The following is a 20,600-nucleotide window of genomic DNA, read 5'->3' on the forward strand; positions in this document are numbered from 1 at the left end:
GACCAACCTGCTACTGAGACCTAAGGTCTCAGACAAGGTGCCTCTTCCTCCCTTTCTCTATCTTATTTCTGTTTGTATTGTGCTTTCTTTACAGAGGGACTTAATGTGATTCAGTTGAGAGCCATCAGTCTCCTATTAATCTTTCATCCAGCCCTGGGCTGGTTTCTACCTATAGAGACAGATTTCAGTTTGTTCTTACTTTGTGTTACGTTTATAAACTACACTGAAAGTTAAAAAGTGCAAGTCTTTAACAAATCTGTGTCATGCTGAGCATCTTCACAATAAAGTAGGTCAGTGAGGGTTTAGTACGCTTGCTCTTTATCACCCCTTCTCAGTTCTGGTGCTGCTCGGGTTGAGTAGTTGCCATATTTAATAGCTGCATGTAGGGTGGTAGAAGAGCCCTAATTGTGAGTTATTATCCACACGCAGGCAAAGCAACTGACAAGCTTCCTAAGAGCCATGCCTGTGCTTTGGGATAGCGCCATGCTGATCAAATGGCCCACACAGGAATGGAAGGTATCTACATAAAGGGGAGCCAATAAGAAGAAAGGTCATAGAGTTACAGTTTTGTAAACTGGACAGGGTTTTCAAAGATCATCCGTGATGCAGTATTGTTTCTGATTCAGACTGCCCTGTGCGGCCAGACTGTCTGGGTTTGAGTCCTACCTCTGACATCTACTGTAACTGTAAGACTCTGGGCAACTTTCTTGACGTCTCTCTGACTCACTTACCTCACCTGTAAAATGAAGATGATAAGGACTATTTCATGGATTATTGTGAGGAGGAAATTATAATGTATGTAAAGTTCTTTGAACATTACCTGGTATATTTCAATAGTGAATCAATTACCGTTCTTGTTGTTACTAACATCGATCATGGCACTGCACTGGCAACTATCTGAACCTCTTCTTTTCTTTCTTTCTTTCTTCCTTCCTTCTTTCCTTTCCTTTCCTTTCCTTTCCTTTCCTTTCTTTCCTTTCCTTTCCTTTCCTTTCCTTTCCTTTCCTTTCCTTTCCTTTCCTTTCCTTTCCTTTCCTTTCCTTTCCTTTCCTTTCCTTTCCTTCCCTTCCCTTCCCTTCCCTTCCCTTCCCTTCCCTTCCCTTCCCTTCCCTTCCCTTCCCTTCCCTTCCCTTCCCTTCCCTTCCCTTCCCTTCCCTTCCCTTCCCTTCCCTTCCCTTCCCTTCCCTTCCCTTCCCTTCCCTTCCCTTCCCTTCCCTTCCCTTCCCTTCCCTTCCCTTCCCTTCCCTTCCCTTCCCTTCCCTTCCCTTCCCTTCCCTTCCCTTCCCTTCCCTTCCCTTCCCTTCCCTTCCCTTCCCTTCCCTTCCCTTCCCTTCCCTTCCTTCCCTTCCCTTCCCTTCCCATTCCCTTCCCTTCCCTTCCCTTCCCTTCCCTTCCCTTCCCTTCCCTTCCCTTCCCTTCCCTTCCCTTCCCTTCCCTTCCCTTCCCTTCCCTTCCCTTCCCTTCCTTCCCTTCCCTTCCCTTCCCTTCCCTTCCCTTCCCTTCCCTTCCCTTCCCTTCCCTTCCCTTCCCTTCCCTTCCCTTCCCTTCCCTTCCCTTCCCTTCCCTTCCCTTCCCTTCCCTTCCCTTCCCTTCCCTTCCCTTCCCTTCCCTTCCCTTCCCTTCCCTTCCCTTCCCTTCCCTTCCCTTCCCTTCCCTTCCCTTCCCTTCCCTTCCCTTCCCTTCCCTTCCCTTCCCTTCCCTTCCCTTCCCTTCCCTTCCCTTCCCTTCCCTTCCCTTCCCTTCCCTTCCCTTCCCTTCCCTTCCCTTCCCTTCCCTTCCCTTCCCTTCCCTTCCCTTCCCTTCCCTTCCCTTCCCTTCCCTTCCCTTCCCTTCCCTTCCCTTCCCTTCCCTTCCCTTCCCTTCCCTTCCCTTCCCTTCCCTTCCCTTCCCTTCCCTTCCCTTCCCTTCCCTTCCCTTCCCTTCCCTTCCCTTCCCTTCCCTTCCCTTCCCTTCCCTTCCCTTCCCTTCCCTTCCCTTCCCTTCCCTTCCCTTCCCTTCCCTTCCCTTTTCTAAATATATGTATGTGAGTTACTATAGGATTGAGATTGAATTTAGAGTTTCCTCTACAGAAATTTTGTTTACAGCCAACTTTGCTTGCAAGTGTTTATTTCATCAGATGGGGACATTCATAACGTGGGAAAGAAACTCTCACAATAAGTTTTTGTTTAAAGCTTAGTGTTTGTATAGTAAGGTAGAATCACTGCAAGTGTCTGTCAGTTCCCTCCGCAGAGGTGGCCGAAGTCTTCCTCATAACAGTGGTTCTAAAGTGAGGTCTCCCGGTCAGCATCATCAGTATTACCTGGGCATTTGGTAGAAATGCAGATTCTTGGGCTCTGCCTCAGACCTACTGAACCCAAAATTCTGGGGGTGGAGCCCTTCAAGCTGTTTGTATAGCCTTCCAGCTGATTATTATGCATGCTGAAATCTGAGCCCCACTGCTCTACAAATTTTCTACTATTTGTGGACAGGTGGGAACATAGTTATAATCACACGATGGGGGCGGGATTAGAAGTTGGGAAACAGTTGTCTTTAAATGAGCTAACTTCTTCATAGTGTAGCATGCGCTAGCTTACAAAGTGCTTCCACATGTATTATCATAGTCGCCTGTATTTCGTTGTCACAAAATTGTTGTGGTAGGTCCCATAATTTCTACATTTAGAAGGGCTGTTAGAGACTGCCATTATCTAATAAATTATAGAGCTGGAACTTTGTCATTTAGAGTTTTCTGAGTCCAAATCCTGCCCTCTTTCCATAGCACCACATAGCTTTTCTATCCTCAAGCTGTGGGTGGCCTGTTTTCAGGCTGGCTTCCTCAGTAACAGACCCTGAGATGAGGACTTGTGTGAAAGTAATTTATTAGTAGGAAGTATTGCCAGTGGTTGGTGAGGTGGGGAAGTGAGACTAATAAGAGAAGGCGGCCAAGTAACTCTGCTTTGAAGACAGAGTATAGAGTTTTGCTGATGAAGAATTTCCTGATCAGAGTTTTCCTGCACCCATCAGTCACTGGTTAAGGCTGCTCCTAGGACATCTGGTTCTTAAAAGGAGTTCTAGTCCCCTGAGGGTAGACCTCCAAAAAAGAGACGAAGAGACACAGGTACTGACTTTCGTGAGTGGAAGCACACCAGCTGCTGGTATGCGTGAAAATGGTAAAGGAAGTGAGTATATATGGGAAGGACCTTAACAGTGCCTGCTACACCATCCCAGCTGATCTGGAATATTGCAGTCGGGAGCTAAGGAGTTGTGAAATCTACACTGGTCCCAAAGTGGCACGTGGCAAAACCACTCTGTGTATCCTGTTTCCAAACTGTTCTGGGAGAGCCCTGCTCCCATGCAGTTTCTGGTGACACCCTGTGGCCAGTAAACACTGTCTCCTATCTCCTCTACCAGTGTGTCTACCGATGTGGGCATTAAGAATTGATATGCGTAAGGATGACCTCAGGCTCCTGCAATTTCAAAATGCTTAGACACTAAGAAAAAATATACCAAACAACGTGAAATTGTAATTCAAGTGAAGTTGACAGTGGTTTCTAGCTAACCAATTAATCAGAAATGTTTCTTAATAAGAGTCTCATTTTGTGATTGTTTAGGAAAAAGTGGCTTAACCATTGTAGTGCTGCTCACTTAATAATCATCACTCTTCATCTCCTGCTGTGTGAGAGAATTTCACTTCTTGGTCCCATCGTGTGAGGTGGGGCCATATGATTAGCTCTGTCTAGTGTGTGATGAGCAGAAATGATGTCTGAGCATTTGGTCGCTGAGGTATGACCTTTCAAAGCCCTCTTTCCTTCTGGTGCCATGATCAGCAGCCTTGGAGACAGGTTGTTCTGTCAGTTCTGTTCTAGAGAAGCTACACCATCAGAGCCCCCTAATGACCCCCACTGAGACAAAAATAAACGTTTTTGCTGTTTTAGGCTATTATGCTTTGGGAGTTTGCTACAGTGCCCTAAGTAGCCTGTCCTGACTGATACACTATTCAGTGTTGGCTTATTGAATGACTGAGGTACAGTGTCAGTCATTGTAAGAAAATAGGTCAACGTGATCTGTATATGTACTTTCACTTTATTTTCAGTGGTAAATGATTTTAATGTAGTTCTAAGGGTTAGAAGGCCCTTTACGTATGCAGGACTCCCTTTAGTTTTCCTTTGTTCCCTTTTCCTCTTGGAACCCACAAACCCACTTCTGTTTTTGATGAAGTTGGCTCTAACAGGGACTTTTGCCCGACAGCAGGGTTTGCAAACTATGGCCGGTGGGCCAAATCTGGCTATCGCCTACTTTAGTAAAGTTTTGTTGGAACATAGCCATGCCAATTTGTTTATGTAATATTTGTGGATGCTTTTGTACTGCAAAGGCAGAGTTGACTAGTTGTAACAGAGACCATATGGCCCACATAGACTAATATATTTGCTATCTGACCCTTTATAGAAAAAATTTGCTGATCCTTGCCCTGTAGGATCCTTAATTATTAGGAATGGGAAGACTCCCAGATGATTTGCTTCAATTGTTGCAGACACCCTAGCTCCCAGGAGTTTTACGTGATGGAATGAAGCCCTGGATCTCTAATGTCCCTTTATTTTATGTACTATCCTTAAGGCAGTGACACAGTTTACCCCTCTTGGATTCTGCCTGTAATAAGGCAAAAATTCCTCAACCCTAATAATCCAACCATGTTCCATATTGCCACCTTCATTGTTTTGGTCCAGGCCAGCTGCTGGGCAAACTGCTCCCAAGTCTACTTCTCATGCAACTGCTGCTCAGTGATTCTGCTTTGTGTTTGTTGTTGTTGACAGTTGAACTTGCCATTGTGATAGGGATTTTCAGGCCGCATGGAAGAGAGTGGTCAGGTTATCTTATATGATGAGTCATGAATGTAAGGCTGTGTGGAGAGATAAGGAAACTGGAAACTGTCAGCAGTCACACAGCCAGGCCACATGACACTGGAACATTACTCATTACTGCTCAGAATTCAGCAGTACCCATAGGAGGCCAATAGCAGCTCCCTCTCTCAGGAGAGAGCTCCCCAGGAGACTTGATCATGTCAGTTAATCTTTATCCAATTTGGCATACCCGTATTAGCATTCTTATTTGGGTCATCTAATGGCTGACAGTCTCTCTATGCCCGTGCTGAACGTGCTTGCTTTTGCTTGGGGTCCAGTCAGTTGGGACCTGGAAAGCAGAGTCAAATGACATAAAACAGGGCAAATTATGGTTAAAGAGTCACCTGTGGTTGTGTTTTTTGAAGGGATGTTGGAATGGCAAGAACTTAAGAGTCTTCAGATTCTATTTTAGTAAAACCGTCTTTTATCTTTTCTCACAGGATCCTGTCTAATGAATCTATCTTTTTGCAGGGAGGAGGGAAGGATTAGCACTAGATATCCATCTGTCTGTTCTAGGAATTCCTTGCTTATGTCCTGAGAGTAGGACAGCTGCATATGGGACCTACCAGATCTCACATACCACTCAGACAGTTGTCATGGGAACATTCTTTAGCAGAAAAATATTGTTAGCAATAGCAGAATGTTGTATAAACAAAGATGTGTTTTGGTGATCTCAAAGCTATTTTCCTGGTTCTTTCAGGAACCAGGGGCTTACATTGGGAATATGAATTTATATTTTTCCCTGTATGTATATCTGTGTAAGTAAGTATGTGTGTCTATAACCTCTGTATAAGTACTTGTTGCTATGTGCAATTTTCCCTTACTTTCCTTTTTTTCCCTTTCCTTTCCTTTCCTTCCCTTTGTTTCCCTTCCTTTCCCTTCCCTTCCCTTCCCTTCCCTTCCCTTCTCTTATTTTCCTTTCTTTTCAGGAAAAGAAGCCCCAGACAAATGGACTGAGGGACTGCCTAACACACAGGGATTTCTGTTTTTATCTTTTGATAAATGTGATAAAAGAATTGCATTCAGTAGAAAGGGTATATTTTAGGGTCTGATACTAGAGAGACCCTAACCTTTCCCCATAACAACCCATCTTCATCCTAGATGAAAGGTGCTGAAGTATAGTGATTCAAAATATGGTTTGTCTCACAGATTCACAGATTACTGGCTGTGATCCTGGGCTAGTCCCTGTATCTCTGGGCTTGTTATCTCTTCTGTAAAATGAGGATAATAATAATTACTTCAGAATTGTTGTGAGGACTAAATGAGTAAATAAATATAAAACACTTAGAACCATGCTTAGCTACGTGTTATCTATCTGTTATTATTCTCTGATACCTGATCAAGATCTTATTCAGCATACAGTAATTTCTTCAGTCCCTTTTCCATTCAAAGTAAGGTATCCCTTTGTCCTCCCTGGTAGCATGTGCATTTTACTAGGAGGCATTGTGAGGTTACAGCTCACTCAAATGAATTGCTCTAATGGAGAGAATTTCTAGTATTCTACAGGATGGTGGGGAAACTCGTTGGGGGCACATTGCGCCAAGAGATTGAAGAATCAGGGAAATCACATGTTTAGGGAGTATCTAGAATGCTTGAGTATCTAGAGACTTGACAGTGTCTCAGCTTCCCTCCATTTCTAGCCCCAAATTTTCTTAAGTCATGAAGCTATGGGGTCTGCACTGCCTCCTGTGGAAGCCTGAGCCAGCTCTGTAGCTTTCTCCCTTTGTCTCATAAACATGTCCACCAACAAGAATGCTAATTTACCAGTTGCCCACCTTAACCGATTCAAGAACAAGGGAAAGACACTACAGAACTGAGGTGGTGCTAAATAGAAGTTACTGTAGAGCTGAGGAAAGCTAAGAAGGATGACCAGGTGCTGAAAAGGAGAAATGGAAGCTCATTTCCTAACCATGCTACTTCTCTACTGCAAGAAAACCGCAACAATCAACACTATAAATTGGTCTGTTGATGACAATGTCAAGGCAATTCCCAACAATTTGGAAAGCCAGCTTCAAGCTACTCAAGTTGCTGAGAAACTGCTTTCCAAGGAAAAACGGCCCCCCCATAGACAACATAATCTGGGCTAGTTTAAGTCCAAATTTGTGTCCTTGGATAGAGCTGATTGTAGTCTGAATCTGCTTGGGTGCTCACTAACGTTGCTTCCAGGACATCAGAACAGACCAAGGCTGTGGTAGATAGAGGTGCTATCCCATCATTCATTTCTCTGTTGGTACCTCCACTTGCTTACATCAGTGAACAAGCTGTATGGAAACATTGCAGGTGGTGGTTCAGTTTTCTAAGACTGTGTCAAGTATCCGTTGTTGGCCTATCTTGCCTTTCCTAATATGTCATGTTTAGCGTGTGGTTACTCACATCATCTTACCTGGACACTTTCAAACCTTTGTTGCAACAGGAGTCCTGCACCCCGTAAGATGCTTTTGAGCAAATTCTTCTACTTTAGTTCATCTCCTGATCCAGCAGTATTAGCAGATACCCGCTGGACCATTTCCTACTTTACAGATGGTCCCAATGAACAGTTGATATGGTCACGAAAGCAGGAGTTGTGCCCCAACTTGTGAAGCTTCCAGGAGCTACTGAATTCCCAATTGTGACTCCTGTACTAGAGCCATAGAAAATATTGTCATGGAGACAGATGAACCGACTCAGGTCGTAATAGTTGCAGAGGCACTTGCCCTCTTTCCCAGCTTGCCTCCAGGACATTAACCCCAAAACTAGTATTCATGAAGAAGCTGTGTGGACTGTGGCACACATCATCGCTGGCCACCAGGACCAGATACAGCAAGTTGTGAATCAGGGGTCGGTCCCCTTCCTTGTTACTGTTCTCTCTAGGGCAGGCTTGAAGGAAGCTGTGACCAACTGCAGAAGTGTGGGAACCAGTGAACAGATTGTATACCTGCTTCATTGTGGCCTAATAGAACCATCAGTGATCCAGAATTAGTCTGGCTTTTCGGGATGCCATTTCAAATGTCTTTCAGGCTGCTGAGAAACTAGGTGAAACTGAGAAACTTAGTATAATGACTGAAGTTTGGACAAACTTGAAGCTCTACAAAACCATGAACATGGGTCTGTGTGCAAAGCTTCATTACGCTTGATTGGGAAGTATTTCCTTGTAGAGGAGAGGAAGATCAAAATGTTGTGCCCGGGGCCGGCCCGGTGGCTCAGGCGGTTGGAGCTCCGTGCTCCTAACTCCAAAGGCTGCCGGTTTGATTCCCACATGGGCCAGTGGGCTCTCAACCACAAGGTTGCCGGTTCAACTCCTTGAGTCCCGCAAGGGATGGTGGGCTCCACCCCCTGCAACTAAAATTGAACATGGCAACTTGAGCTGAGCTGCTGCTGAGCTTCCAGATGGCTCAGTTGGTTGGAGCGCTGGCTCTCAAGGTTGCCGGTTCGACTCCTGCAGGGATGGTGGGCTGCTCCCCCTGCAACTAGCAACAGCAACTGGACCTGGGGCTGAGCTGTGCCCTCCATAACTAAGAATGAAAGGACAACAACTTGACTTGGAAAAAAGTCCTGGAAGTACACATTGTTCCCCAATAAAGTCCTGTTCCCCTTCCCCAATAAAATCTTTAAAAAAAATAAATGTTGTGCCTGAAACTTCTAACTTCAGGGTGGCACTCCTGTGAACTCTAACTTTTAGATTGTACAGCTGAGGCATAAAGTTGTTTGTTGTGTACTATGTTTGCTGTACATTTTTTTAACTATTTCTCTACGAAGAATTCTTTAAGTATGGTTTGTTCTTGTAGCACTTTTTACAACAAAACTATACTTGAACTTTTCATACATAGCGTATGAAGCTTCTCTCAATGGGTTTCTTATTTCTGTGTGGAATTTCTTATCTTTAAGTTTCTTATAAATAAAGATTAAAGTCCGCTTTTATTTTTTTTTACTTCAGAAAAGGAAAAGGAAGCTCTGGGCTTAGCAGGCAGTCATGACCTATAGTTCAGGGGAGGCCTCAGGCTTTGTTGCAGTTCTAACAGAGGAAGCTGGTACATGACTTCATACAGACCTGGGGACTATTTTGGAGTGCCCAGAGGTAAGGATTGGGATGCTTGCATTCTCGGGAGGTCTTGATGCAAGATGAGGAGAAAGTTGGCATTGGTCAGTCAAGTCTCTTGGTGTTTACCCAAAGGAGTTGAAAACTTATGTCCACATAAAAACCTGTGCTTGAAATGTTTATAGCAGCTTTTATTCGTAATTCCTCAAACTTGAAAGCAACCAAGATGGATTTCAATAGGTGAATGGATAACTTGGTACATCTAGACAATGAAATATTATTCGGTATTAGAAAACAAATGAGCTATCAAGTCATGAAAAGACATGGAAAAATCTTAAATGCATATTACTAAGTGAAAAAAAGCCAGTCTGAAAAGGCTACATATAGTATGATTCCAACTATATGACCATCTGGAAAAGGCAAAACTATGGAGACAGTAAAAAGATCTGTGGTTGCCAGGTGTTCAGGGGAAGGGAGGGAGGGATGACTAGATAGAGTACAGGAGATTTTTAGGGCAGTGAAATTATCCTGTGTGATACTGTAAAAATTGATACACGTCATTATGCATTTGTCAAAATTCATAGTGGAACTCTATGTGAACTATAGATGTTAGTTAATAATAATATATCAGTATCGGCTCATCAATTATAATAAATGTACCACAGTAATTATAGATATATAATTATGTACCAATATAATAAATGTACCACAGATGTTAATTATAGAGAAAACTGAGGAGGGGAGAGGGGACTGAAGGAGTACAAAGGAACTCTGTACTTTCTGCTTAATTTTTCTGTAAACCTAAACCTTATTTTAAATTGTGCTTGTATAACTGTGGCTGTGTGTGTGTGTATGCATGAAAAAGAGAAGAGTTCTATCTATCGCAAATAACTCTTTCTGTTCATGGTATATTGTGTGATGAAAAGCAAGTTGTAGGTTGATGTGTATGTATGTGTCTGTTTCAGTGAAAAGAAAAATAAAGAGCGGTATATCCTTTTATATGTGGAGAAAAGTGTGGGTATATCCTTCGTTACCTTGGTACCTGTTCGGTACTTCAATGAATGGGAGTAGAGGTGAGATAAGGGATGGAAGGTTAGCCTTTTCCTCTGCATTGTTGTATTTTTTCACTCAGAACGAAAAGTGAGCATTTTTTGTAATTTTAAAAATGGCAAAGAAATAAAAAAATGTAATGGTGTCTGTCTCTAATAAAGCTTCAAATTCTGGGCAATAATAATGGCAAAGTAGGTGAAATTGGGGGGTAAGATTTATAATTCTCTTTATGTGCAAATGAAAAGGTTAATGGAGGAAAAAGACTCCAAAAGTAATTAACAAATAAATGGCAGTAGGATCAGTTTTTATTGCTTTGGGCCAAACGCCATAACAAAATTTTACTGAAATTGCTATTCAGAAATGCTGAAAAGGAGACTTGGTAAAGTTTCTCCCAGGGTAAAGCAAAACGACAGGAAGTAAGGAAACCTTGAAAAACAATTTTAAATTGTAATAGCTTAGTATTCAGATAAGATTTGCCTTTCCTGGTAATGCTGTGAACAGTTCTTTTGTTAGTGACAGAATATCACAGTGGTTAAGAAAGAGCAAGAGCTTTGTTTAGAAGTATTTCTACCTGTGGGACTTCAGTTTTTTCATACGAAAATTAGACAATGATAATGGGAACTCGCATAGATGTATTGTGAGGATGAAATGGAATTAATAACATTTAGGGTGCTAAGAAGAGAGCCTAACACAAAATATTTGCTTAGTAAATGTTCCTAGCTGTATGGTTCTAAAACCCTGGTTTTGAATACAACACTTCTAATAAAGTATTCATTGCACAAAGTAGTCCTAACAATTATCCTTAAACAATCAGAGCAGTGTTTAGCACAGTATTTTGCTTTACTAGGCACTGTACACTATTGGTTGAATAAATAATTTTAACTTTCTCACATGATTAGGATATTTTTCACGTATTTGTATTTGTTTTCAGAAAACTAAAAGGAAAGTACATCTATGAGTATATGGTGATAATTCGGGTGAATCTTAATTAATGAATTCAAGAATAAAAGATTCCTATGTACTTAAATAGCCAAAGCTTTCTTTTTTAAAAATTTTCAATTATGGTTGACATCCAATATAATATTAGTTTTAGGTATACAACATAGTGATTAGACATTTATGTAACTTACAAAGTGATCACTCCAGTAAGTTTAGTACCCATCTAACACCATAAATAGTTATTACAATATTATTGACTGTATTCCCTATTCTGTACTTTACTTCCCTGTGACTACTTTTATAACTGCCAATTTGTGCTTTTAATCCCTTTACCGTTTTTAACTGGTGACCATCAATTTGTTCTCTGTATCGATGAGTGTGTTTCTGGGTTTTTTGTTTGTTTGTTTGTTTGTTTTATTCCTTAGCTTCCACTTATAAGTGAAATCAAATGACTCCACTCAGCACAACACCCTCTAGGTCCATACATGTTGTTGCAAATGGCAAGATTTCATTCCTTTCTATGACAGAGTAATATTCCATTTTATGTATGTACCACATCTTTATCCATTCGTGTATTGGTGGACACTTAGGTTGCTTCCATATCTTGTCTATTGTAAATAATGCTGTAGTAAACATAGGGAGGCATATATCTTTTTGAATTAGTGTTTCGTATTTCTTTGGGTAAATACCCAGCATAGAATTGCTGGGTCATATGGTTGTTCAATTCTTAATTTTTTCAGAAACCTCCGTACTGTTTTCCATCTTGGCTGCACCAATTTACCATCCCATCGACAGTGTATGAAGGTTCCCTTTTCTCTACATCCTTGCCAACTCTTGTTTGTTGATTTATTGATGGCAGCCATCCTGACAGGTGTGAGGTGATACGTCATTGTGGTTTTAATTTCCATTTCCCTGATGATTAGTGATGTTGAGCATCTTTTTATATGTCTGTTGGCCTTCTGTATGTCCTCTTTGGAGAAATGTCTATTCAGGTCCTCTGCCCATTAAAAAAAAATTTTTTTTTAATTGGGGAATGTTGGGGAAAAGTATGTTTCTCCAGGGCCCATCAGCTCCAAGTCAAGTTGTTGTCCTTTAATCTAGCTTTAGAGGGTGCAGCTTAGCTCCAAGTCCAGTCGCTGTTTTTCAATTCTTAGTAGCATGGGGTCCAGCCCACCATCCCATGTGGGAATTGAACCGGCAACCTTGTTGTTAAGAGCTTGCACTCTAACCAACTGAGCCATCCAGCTGCCCCACTGGCAGCTCAGCAGCAGCTGGTTCTCTACAGTCTAGTTGTGGAGGGCGCAACTCACTGGCCCATGTGAGAATTGAACCAGGAACCTTGTTGTTAAGAGCTCCCGCTCTAACCAACTGAGCCATCTGGGCGCCCCATCTACCCATTTTTTAATCAGATTGGGTTTTTTTGGTGTTAAATTGTATGAATTCGATATATAATTTGGATATTAACCCCTTGTTGGACGTATCATTGGTGAGTATCTTCTCCCATTGAGTAAGTTGTCTTTTTATTGCGTTGATGGTTTCCTTTGTTGTGCAAAAACTCTTGACTTTGATATACTGCCATTTGTTTATTTTTTTCTTTTGTTTTCTTTGCCCCAAGGAGACATATCCAAAAAAATACTGCCTATATTTTCTTCTAGGAGTTTTATAGTTTCGAGTCATTTAAGTCTTTGATCCATTTGAGTTTATTCTTGTATATGGTGTAAGAAAGTCATCCAATTTCATTCTTTGGCATGTATCTGTCCAGTTTTTCCAATACTATTTATTGAAGAGATTGTCTTTACCCCAGAATATATTCTTGCCTCTTTTGTCATAATTAATTGACCATATGTGTAGGTTTATTTTTGAGTTCTCCATTCTTTTCCACTGTTTGTTTTTATGCCAGTACCATGCTGTTTTGATTACTATAGCCTTGCAGTATAGTTTGAAATCAGGTAGTGTGATACCTCCAACTTTGTTCTTCTTTCTCAAGATTGCTTTGGCTATTTGGAGTCTTTTGTGATTCCATATAAATTTTAGGATTCTTTGTTCTATAATACTTCCATGAAAAATTCCTTTGGTATTTTGATAGGGATTGCATTGAATCTAGATTGCTTTGGGTAGTATGGACATTTTAACTATGTTAAGTTTTCCTCGCCACAAGCACGGTATAGCCTTCCATTTATTTGCATCTTCAGTTTCATTCTTCAATGTCTTATAGTTTTCTGAGTACAGGTGTTTTATCTCCTTGGTTAAATTTATTCCAGGAATTTTATTCTTTTTGATGCAATTGTAAATGGGATTGTTTTCTTAATTTCTCTTTCTGATAGTTTGTTATTGATGTCTAAAAATGCAACTGATTTCTGAATATTTATTTTGTATCATGCTACTTTCCTGAATTCATTTATTACTTGTAATAGATTTTTGGTGGATAATTTAGGGTTATCTATATGTCAGCTGCATGTCATCATATCATCTGCAAATAATGACAGTTTTACTGTTTCCTTTCCAATATGGATACCTTGTGTTTCTTTTTCTTGTCTCATTGCTGTGACTAGGACTTCCAATGTTGAATAAAAGTGGTGAAAGTGGACATTCTTGTCTTGTTTCTGATCTTAAAGAAAAAGCTTTCAGCCTTTCACCACTGAGTATGATGTTAGCTGTGAGTTTGTCATATATAGCCTTTATCATGTTGAGGTATGTTGCTTCTCTCTCTACTTTGCTGAGAGTTTTTATCTTAAATGAATGTTGGATTTTTGTCAAATGCTTTTTCTACATCTATTGATGTGATCACATGATCTTTAGCCTTCATTTTGTTTATGTGGTGTATGACATTAATTCACTTGTGGATATTGAACCATTCTGTGTTCCATTAATAAATTCCACTTGATCATGGTGTGTTATCTTTTTATGTATTGCTGAATTTCATTTGCTAATATTTTGTTGAAGATTTTTGCATCTATGTTGAGCAAGGATATTGGCCTATATTTTCATTTTTTGAAGTACCTGTGTCTGGTTTTTGTAGCAGGGTAATCCTGGTCTCATAAAGTAAATTTGGGAGCCTTCCCTCTTCTATTTTTTTGGAATAGTTTGAGGATAGGTATCCAGGTCTATGCTGGAAAATGTTCTATGTGCACTTGAAAAGAATGTATATTCTGCTGTTTTGGGGTGAAATGTCCTAAAAATATCAATTAAGTTGATCAGGTCTAATGTATCATTTAAGGCCGCTGTTTCCTTGTTGATTTTCCTGACTGGATGATCTATCCATTGAAGTCAAGGGGGTGTTAAAGTCCCATCCTATTACTGTCACTCTCTTTATGTCCATCAATATTTGCTTTATATATTTAAGTGCTCCTACATTAGGTGCGTAAATGTTTACAAGGGTTGTGTCCTCTTATTGGATTGATCCCTTTATCATTATGAATTGCCCTTCTTTGTCTCTGTTACAGCCTTTTTTTCAAAGTTTATTTTGTCTGATATAAGTATTGCTACTCCAGATTCTTTCCTTTCCATTTACATGAAATATCTTTTTCCATTGCTTTACTCTCAGTCTTTGTGTCTTTCTATCTGAAGTGGTCCTTGTAGGTGGCATATGTATGGGTCTTTTTATTTTTTAAATCCATTCAGCCACCCTGTGACTTCTGATTGGAGCATTTAGTCCATTTCCATTTAAAGTAATTATTGACAATAAGGCAAATAATAACAAATGTTGGAGAGGCTGTGGAGAAAAAGGAACCCTCATACATTGTTGGTGGGAATGTAAATTGGTACAACTGCTATGGAAAACAGTACCATGTTTCCCAGAAAATAAGACCTAGCTGGACCATCAGCTCTAATGCATCTTTTGGAGCAAAAATTAATATATGATCTGGTATTATATTACATTATATTATATAAGACCCGGTCTTATATTAAAATAATTAAATATTAAAATATTATATTATATTTATATTATTATATAATATATTAAAATAAGAACAGGTCTTATATTATGTTAAAATAAGACTGGGTCATATTAATTTTTGCTCCGAAAGGTGCATTAGAGCTGATGGTCCAGCTACATCTTATTTTCGGGGAAGCACGGTATAGAGGTTACTCAAAAAATTAAGAATAGTATTACCATATGACCCAGCAATCCCTCTCCTGGGTATCTACCTCAAAAATCTGAAAACATTTATCCATAAAGATATATGTACTCCGATGTTCATTGCAGTATTATTTATGGTGGCCAAGACATGGAAACAACCAAAGTGCCCTTTGATAGATGATTGAATAAAGAAGATGTGGTATGTGTACACAATGGAATACTACTCTTCCATAAGAAAAGATGAAATAGTACTATTTGCAACAACATGGATGGATCTTGAGATTATTATGCTAAGCGAAATAAGTCAGACAGAAAAAGTCTAGGACCATATGACTTCACTCATATATGGGATATAAAACTCAAAGCAACAAAGCAACAAGACAAACAAATAAACAAAACTCATAGACACAGGTAACAGTTTAGTGGTTACCAGAGGATAAGGGAATAGGGGGGATGGTAGAAGAGGATAAAGGGGCTCCAACATATGGTGATGGAAGGAGAACTGACTCTGGGTGGTGAGCACACAATGTGATACATAGATGATGTATTACAGAATTGTACACTTGAAACCTATGTAATTTTACTAACCATTGTTACCTTAATAAATTTAACTTAAAAAATTAATACCAAAAAAATGATTCATAGGTATATAGCTGTTGCCATTTTAATTATTTTCTGGTTGTTTTTGTAGTTCTCCATTCCTTTCTTATTCTCTTGCTCTTTTCTCTTGTATGCTGATGACTTTCAATAGTGTTGTGTTTGGATTCCTTTCTCTTTATTTCCTGTATATATCTTGTAGATTTTTGGTTTGTGGTTAACATGTGCTTCATATATACCAAGCTCTGTTTATGGCAATCTGTTTTAAGTTGATGGTCTTTTAAGTTTGAGCACATTCTGAAATCACTACAATTTTTGCTCACTCCCTCCATGTTTATGTTTTTGTTATTATTTTTTACTTATTTTGTACATGTGTGTTTCAATGTATCCTCTAATTTATTACACATGTAATTTAATACACATGTAATTACACATGATCTTCCTACTTTTGCCTTTTAACCTTTGTACTAGCTTTATAGTTGGTTGATCCACTGCTCTTATTAAGTGTTTGGCTTTGTCAGTGAGAACTTTTTTCTTTCCTATATTTTCTTATTCATATTTTTTATCATTTTCTCCTTAAAGCAGTCCTTTTAACGTTCTTTAATGCTGGTTTAGTGGTGATGAATTCCTCTAGATTTTTCTTGCCTGGGAAACTCTTTATCTCTCCTTTAATTCTAAATAATACCCTTGCTGTGTTGAGTTATCTTTGTTGTAGGTCTTTGATTTTCATCACTTTGAATATTTTGTGCCAATCTCTTCTGGCCTGCAAAGTTTCTGTTTAGGAAATCAGCTGATAGTCTTTTGGGGGCCTCTTGTACATAAACTGCTTTTTTCCTTGCTACTTTTAAGATTTTCTCTTTGTCTTTATCCTTTGGCATTTTAATTATGTCATGTCTTGGTGTGGGCCTCTTCGGATTCATTTTGTTTGGGATGCTTTGTACTTCCTGGACTTGAATGTTCCCTTGAAATAAATGACTCCACATCAGCAATCTCCATTCAGAGACCGAAAGGCAAATATATGTGACCAACTGCATTAAAGACGCTCAAGGAACTAAAGGAAGATGTGGAGAAAGTCAGGAAAGCAATGTATGAACAAAATGTTATTCTCCAATTGTAGCTTTTGCTATGTTTCATTGGTATGACTTGTTATTCTTTTCATTGATTTCTGAGTAGTTTATAATTTCAGTTTTGATTTTCTCTTTGATTCAAGGGTTACCCATAACTGTATTTCTTAAATTTCTTTCCTATCTGGTTGTCCTTTTGCTGCTAATTTTTTATGTTGGAACAATGGCTCCCCTATTATATTCCTTGAGACTGCTACAAATAATGCAGTGCACATTAAGATGAAAGAAAATAAACCTAATCCTTAATATGACCCCGATATTTTAGTTTTATCTCTCAACATGTCTGGTTTTCTAAATTCCACCTGGACAGTCATGCATTTTCATTACTAACAGCTTTACATGTGTTGCTCATATTACGTACAGAATCATCCCTATCATTAAAGTCCACTCATGGTTTAAGGCCCAGTTTAGATGTTTCCTATTTCATGAAGTCTTCCCTGGTTCTTCAGCTAGCATTCTCTTCCTTTTTAAAGTTTTGTTGAATATCTTCCTTTTGCCCTTCCAGATCAACTCTTCAACCTTTTCCACCTTACTCTGCTTCAGGGGTGACCTATTGGACTAATCAATGAGCTCCCTTGCCCTCTGGCTTGAGGTTGGGGTTGAACAATGGAGAGCCCTAGCAGGAGATCAGAGAGAGAGATTTCCCCCTGTCAATTGTCTTGGTCTGGCCTGCTCCTTTAACTTAAGGTCACAGCTTCTCTCAAGGTGGCTCTGTCTGCATGATTCTCTCCTTCCATGTTTTGGTGAGCCCTTTTTTCCCTTGTCCATTTGGACCCAGAGGTGATGAATTTCCAGTACTGGTTCCAGGTTATTGCACTATCCCTTGTAGTTTTCCTACTCCCCACCCACCCCTTTGTAAATAGTCTTTTAATTTAGTTGGACTTGAATTAGTCTAATTTGCTTGTATCATCTGTTTCTTCTCAGACCCTGATTGATAAAGTGCCACAAAATGTCTCTTATACCTATAGTATGTTTCCTTTTATTTTTATAGTTATTTGTTAATTTGTTTTAACAAGATGGAAAAATAAATATTTTGTGTTTTGTTAGTAATTTCATATATTAAGTTTTTTCATAATTAATTTCATTTGATTTTTACAATAGAAACATTATCCCCATTTAGCTGATGAAGGAAAAGTTAACAGTATGTGACACACTGGGTTACACAGTAAGTGGCAGTGCTGATGTCTATAGGAACCTAGGCCTGACTCAGAATCCAGTGTGCATTTTGTTGTATTTTTCTTTACATCTCTTTATCAATTAAACTTTTGAAAAATTTTTGAAATGAAATGATTGCAAACTTAAGAAGATGAAAGTACATTGAAAAACATGTTTTCCTGAACCATTTGAAAGTTACCAACCTGATACTCAATAATCGCAAATACTTGAGTGTACATTTCCTAATAGAGAAGGACATTCTTTCACATAACTACAATACAACCTTCCAAATTGAGAAGTTAAATTGTTACATTACTACCATCTAATCCTTAGACCCCAATCAAATTTTATGTCTCCGTAAACCCCTTTATAGCAAAAAGATCTGGTTCAGAATCATTTGTTGCATTTAGTTATCTTATGTCTAGTCTAATTATGTCTAGTCTAGTTATGTCTAGTCTGGAATAATTCTTCAGTTTTTCTTATGTTCATGATGTTGGCACTTTAGAAGATTGCAGACCAATTATTTTATAGAATGTTCCTTAATTTGGTTTTTCAATGTTTCTTCATGATTTGATTTATGATTATGCATCTTTGGTAGGAATATCACAGAGTTTACTTTGATTACTTGATTAAGGTGGCATTTGTGTGGCTTCTCCGCTGTAAGGTTACACTTTTCCCCATTTTTGAGATTAATATTTTGTTGAGAGGTACTTTGAAACTATGTAAATATTCTGTTCCTCATCCAACTTTCAAATTATTTATTTATGTCTGTATTGACTCATGGTTTCCCATTTTATTCAATGGATTACCATCTGTTATTATTATGATGCTCAAAATGTTCCTATCAGGGGAAATATTTAGAAACCAAGATTTGGGTGCTAGGTGTGATGATTGCTATGGGGTATCAGTGCTCTCAGGTCCTCTCCATCGAGTTAGATAAAGCTGGGGACCATATCCTCGCCTGTACATAGTGTATACACACTCATGCACATTACGTCACATCTGTTTCTATACCTATTTATATTGAAACCAATGACTCTGATCTAACACTAGATCGTTCAAAGAAGAGAGTGTGAGGAGATAAGTTGAGTGTTGGATGGAGTAAATTGAAAGTAATCCAACCAGTTTAGCCAATTTATTTCAGGACAGGGGGTGCTTGACTAAGGAGATGTGGGTTCACAGAATTTTGGGAAATGAGGGCTTAAAATTAGTGAAGAGTGGCTCTTCTGCTTTTTTTCCTTTGTGCTTTATTTATGTTACTGGGAATCACTGACCTTGAGTTGCAGTTATATATACTTGCTGCTGATGTTTCTTAATGGGAGTTTGGGGTTTTATTCATCCCATGTTGAGAATAAGAAAATTGTCAGTTGTTAAAAACAATTGTGTGAATTATGAACTCCTAAATTATAATTGTGAAACCAGAAATGATTAAAATGTTTAAGTGTTTTAGGTATATAGGAATGAAAAGCAGCACAAAGAGCTTGTATACTCTGAGTAGCAACCATATAAAATTTATATATTTGTACAAAGACAGAAAAGTACACTGAAAATATATTGTATTCAGCAATGGCATTCAGGTAGTTCTTTAAATTTTTTCTTCTTTTGGGATGTTGACTATTTTCTTACTGATTTGGAAATGCTGATTATATATTGAGATATTAAATTGTGGTAAATCTACACTGTAAATAATAAATACAGTTTTGGAGAAGACAGAAGAAAATGAGATAGAGAAAAATGCTTGCACATTTCAGCCTTTATTTGTCTTCTTTCTGCTAACTAAAGCTGTAGAGAGACCACTTGGATAAAGACCGAATGCTTTGCTCTTTTCCAAACTCCTCTCGTTCCGTAGTCATGACAGTAGCTGTAGGGTCAGAGGAACTTTAAGTGGGGACACCTTGGGAGATTCTTTAGGCTATGTCGTGGTTTAGAAAACAGCAGCCCTTCTTCTGTCTCTTTCTCTTCCCTCCTTAGGCGGAGGCTCATGGATCAATTAGCTTATGGGGGAATTGTGAGAAGAGCGTTTGTCTATACAACCCAAACGGAAGCTTCTGGAAAGACCCAGTTTTATCTGTGGCCAGATGTAATTTTCATTTTTAGAAAGCAGTATTCTCATACCACTAAAGGGTTGTGTAATGAGAATGGGCCACTGCTACTACCCTTTCATTGAGGCTAAGAATATATCGTAGCTGCTGATGTCTATCCTTTTGTATCTATACTTTCTTGGTCAAATAAAAGTAACTGAATGAAGGGATGGGCCAGAGAGATGTGTTTGGCTGTTTCTGGGTTACTTGCCTGGATGTTTGTTCTTCCTGAGGTGAGAGGTCTTTAGTCCTAGACATGAACTTCTCAAGGTTGTCAGCGAGGTATCAAAAGATGGCAAGCAGAGGTCCAAAGTTTTTTCAGAGGGAGCGGTGACCTAGTTGTTCTGTTGTTTCACCCAGAAATCTGACTTCTTGAAGGATTGAAATAACAAAGATACATTTTAGATTTTGTGGTGATGTAGTCTTGAGGTCACCCTCACTTAAGCGAGAAAGCCTTTATCTGGGGATATTATTCAAAAACGGGACTTCTCTCAAAGCATGCTTAAGACACAGATCAAGTGCACCTCGGCTATGAAGGTTTCTCTAAGGACCCCAGCCCACAATCGCTTACCCTTCTCCAGATATAATGTTTATGTCTACCCTTCATTCATATTCTACTGTGTACTAGTATGGAACTTTTTAGGAAGTCTGTGGTCTGTCTCTTCACCTATATAGTGAGCTCAT

The 20,600-nt window shown here is 39.2% G+C and overlaps 1 protein-coding gene and 1 pseudogene across 2 annotated transcripts in view; both read left to right on the plus strand.

The window, feature by feature from the left end:
- Positions 1 to 20,600, plus strand: part of STARD9 (StAR related lipid transfer domain containing 9) — a 99,034-nt gene that overhangs the window by 26,226 nt on the left and 52,208 nt on the right.
- On the plus strand, positions 6,611 to 8,081 carry LOC308497483 (importin subunit alpha-1-like; annotated as a pseudogene). Its single transcript has one exon. The product of its transcript is annotated as an importin subunit alpha-1-like (transcript).

Source organism: Rhinolophus hipposideros (assembly GCF_964194185.1).
Source record: "Rhinolophus hipposideros genome assembly, chromosome: 5".
NCBI classification, from domain to species: Eukaryota; Metazoa; Chordata; class Mammalia; order Chiroptera; family Rhinolophidae; genus Rhinolophus; species Rhinolophus hipposideros.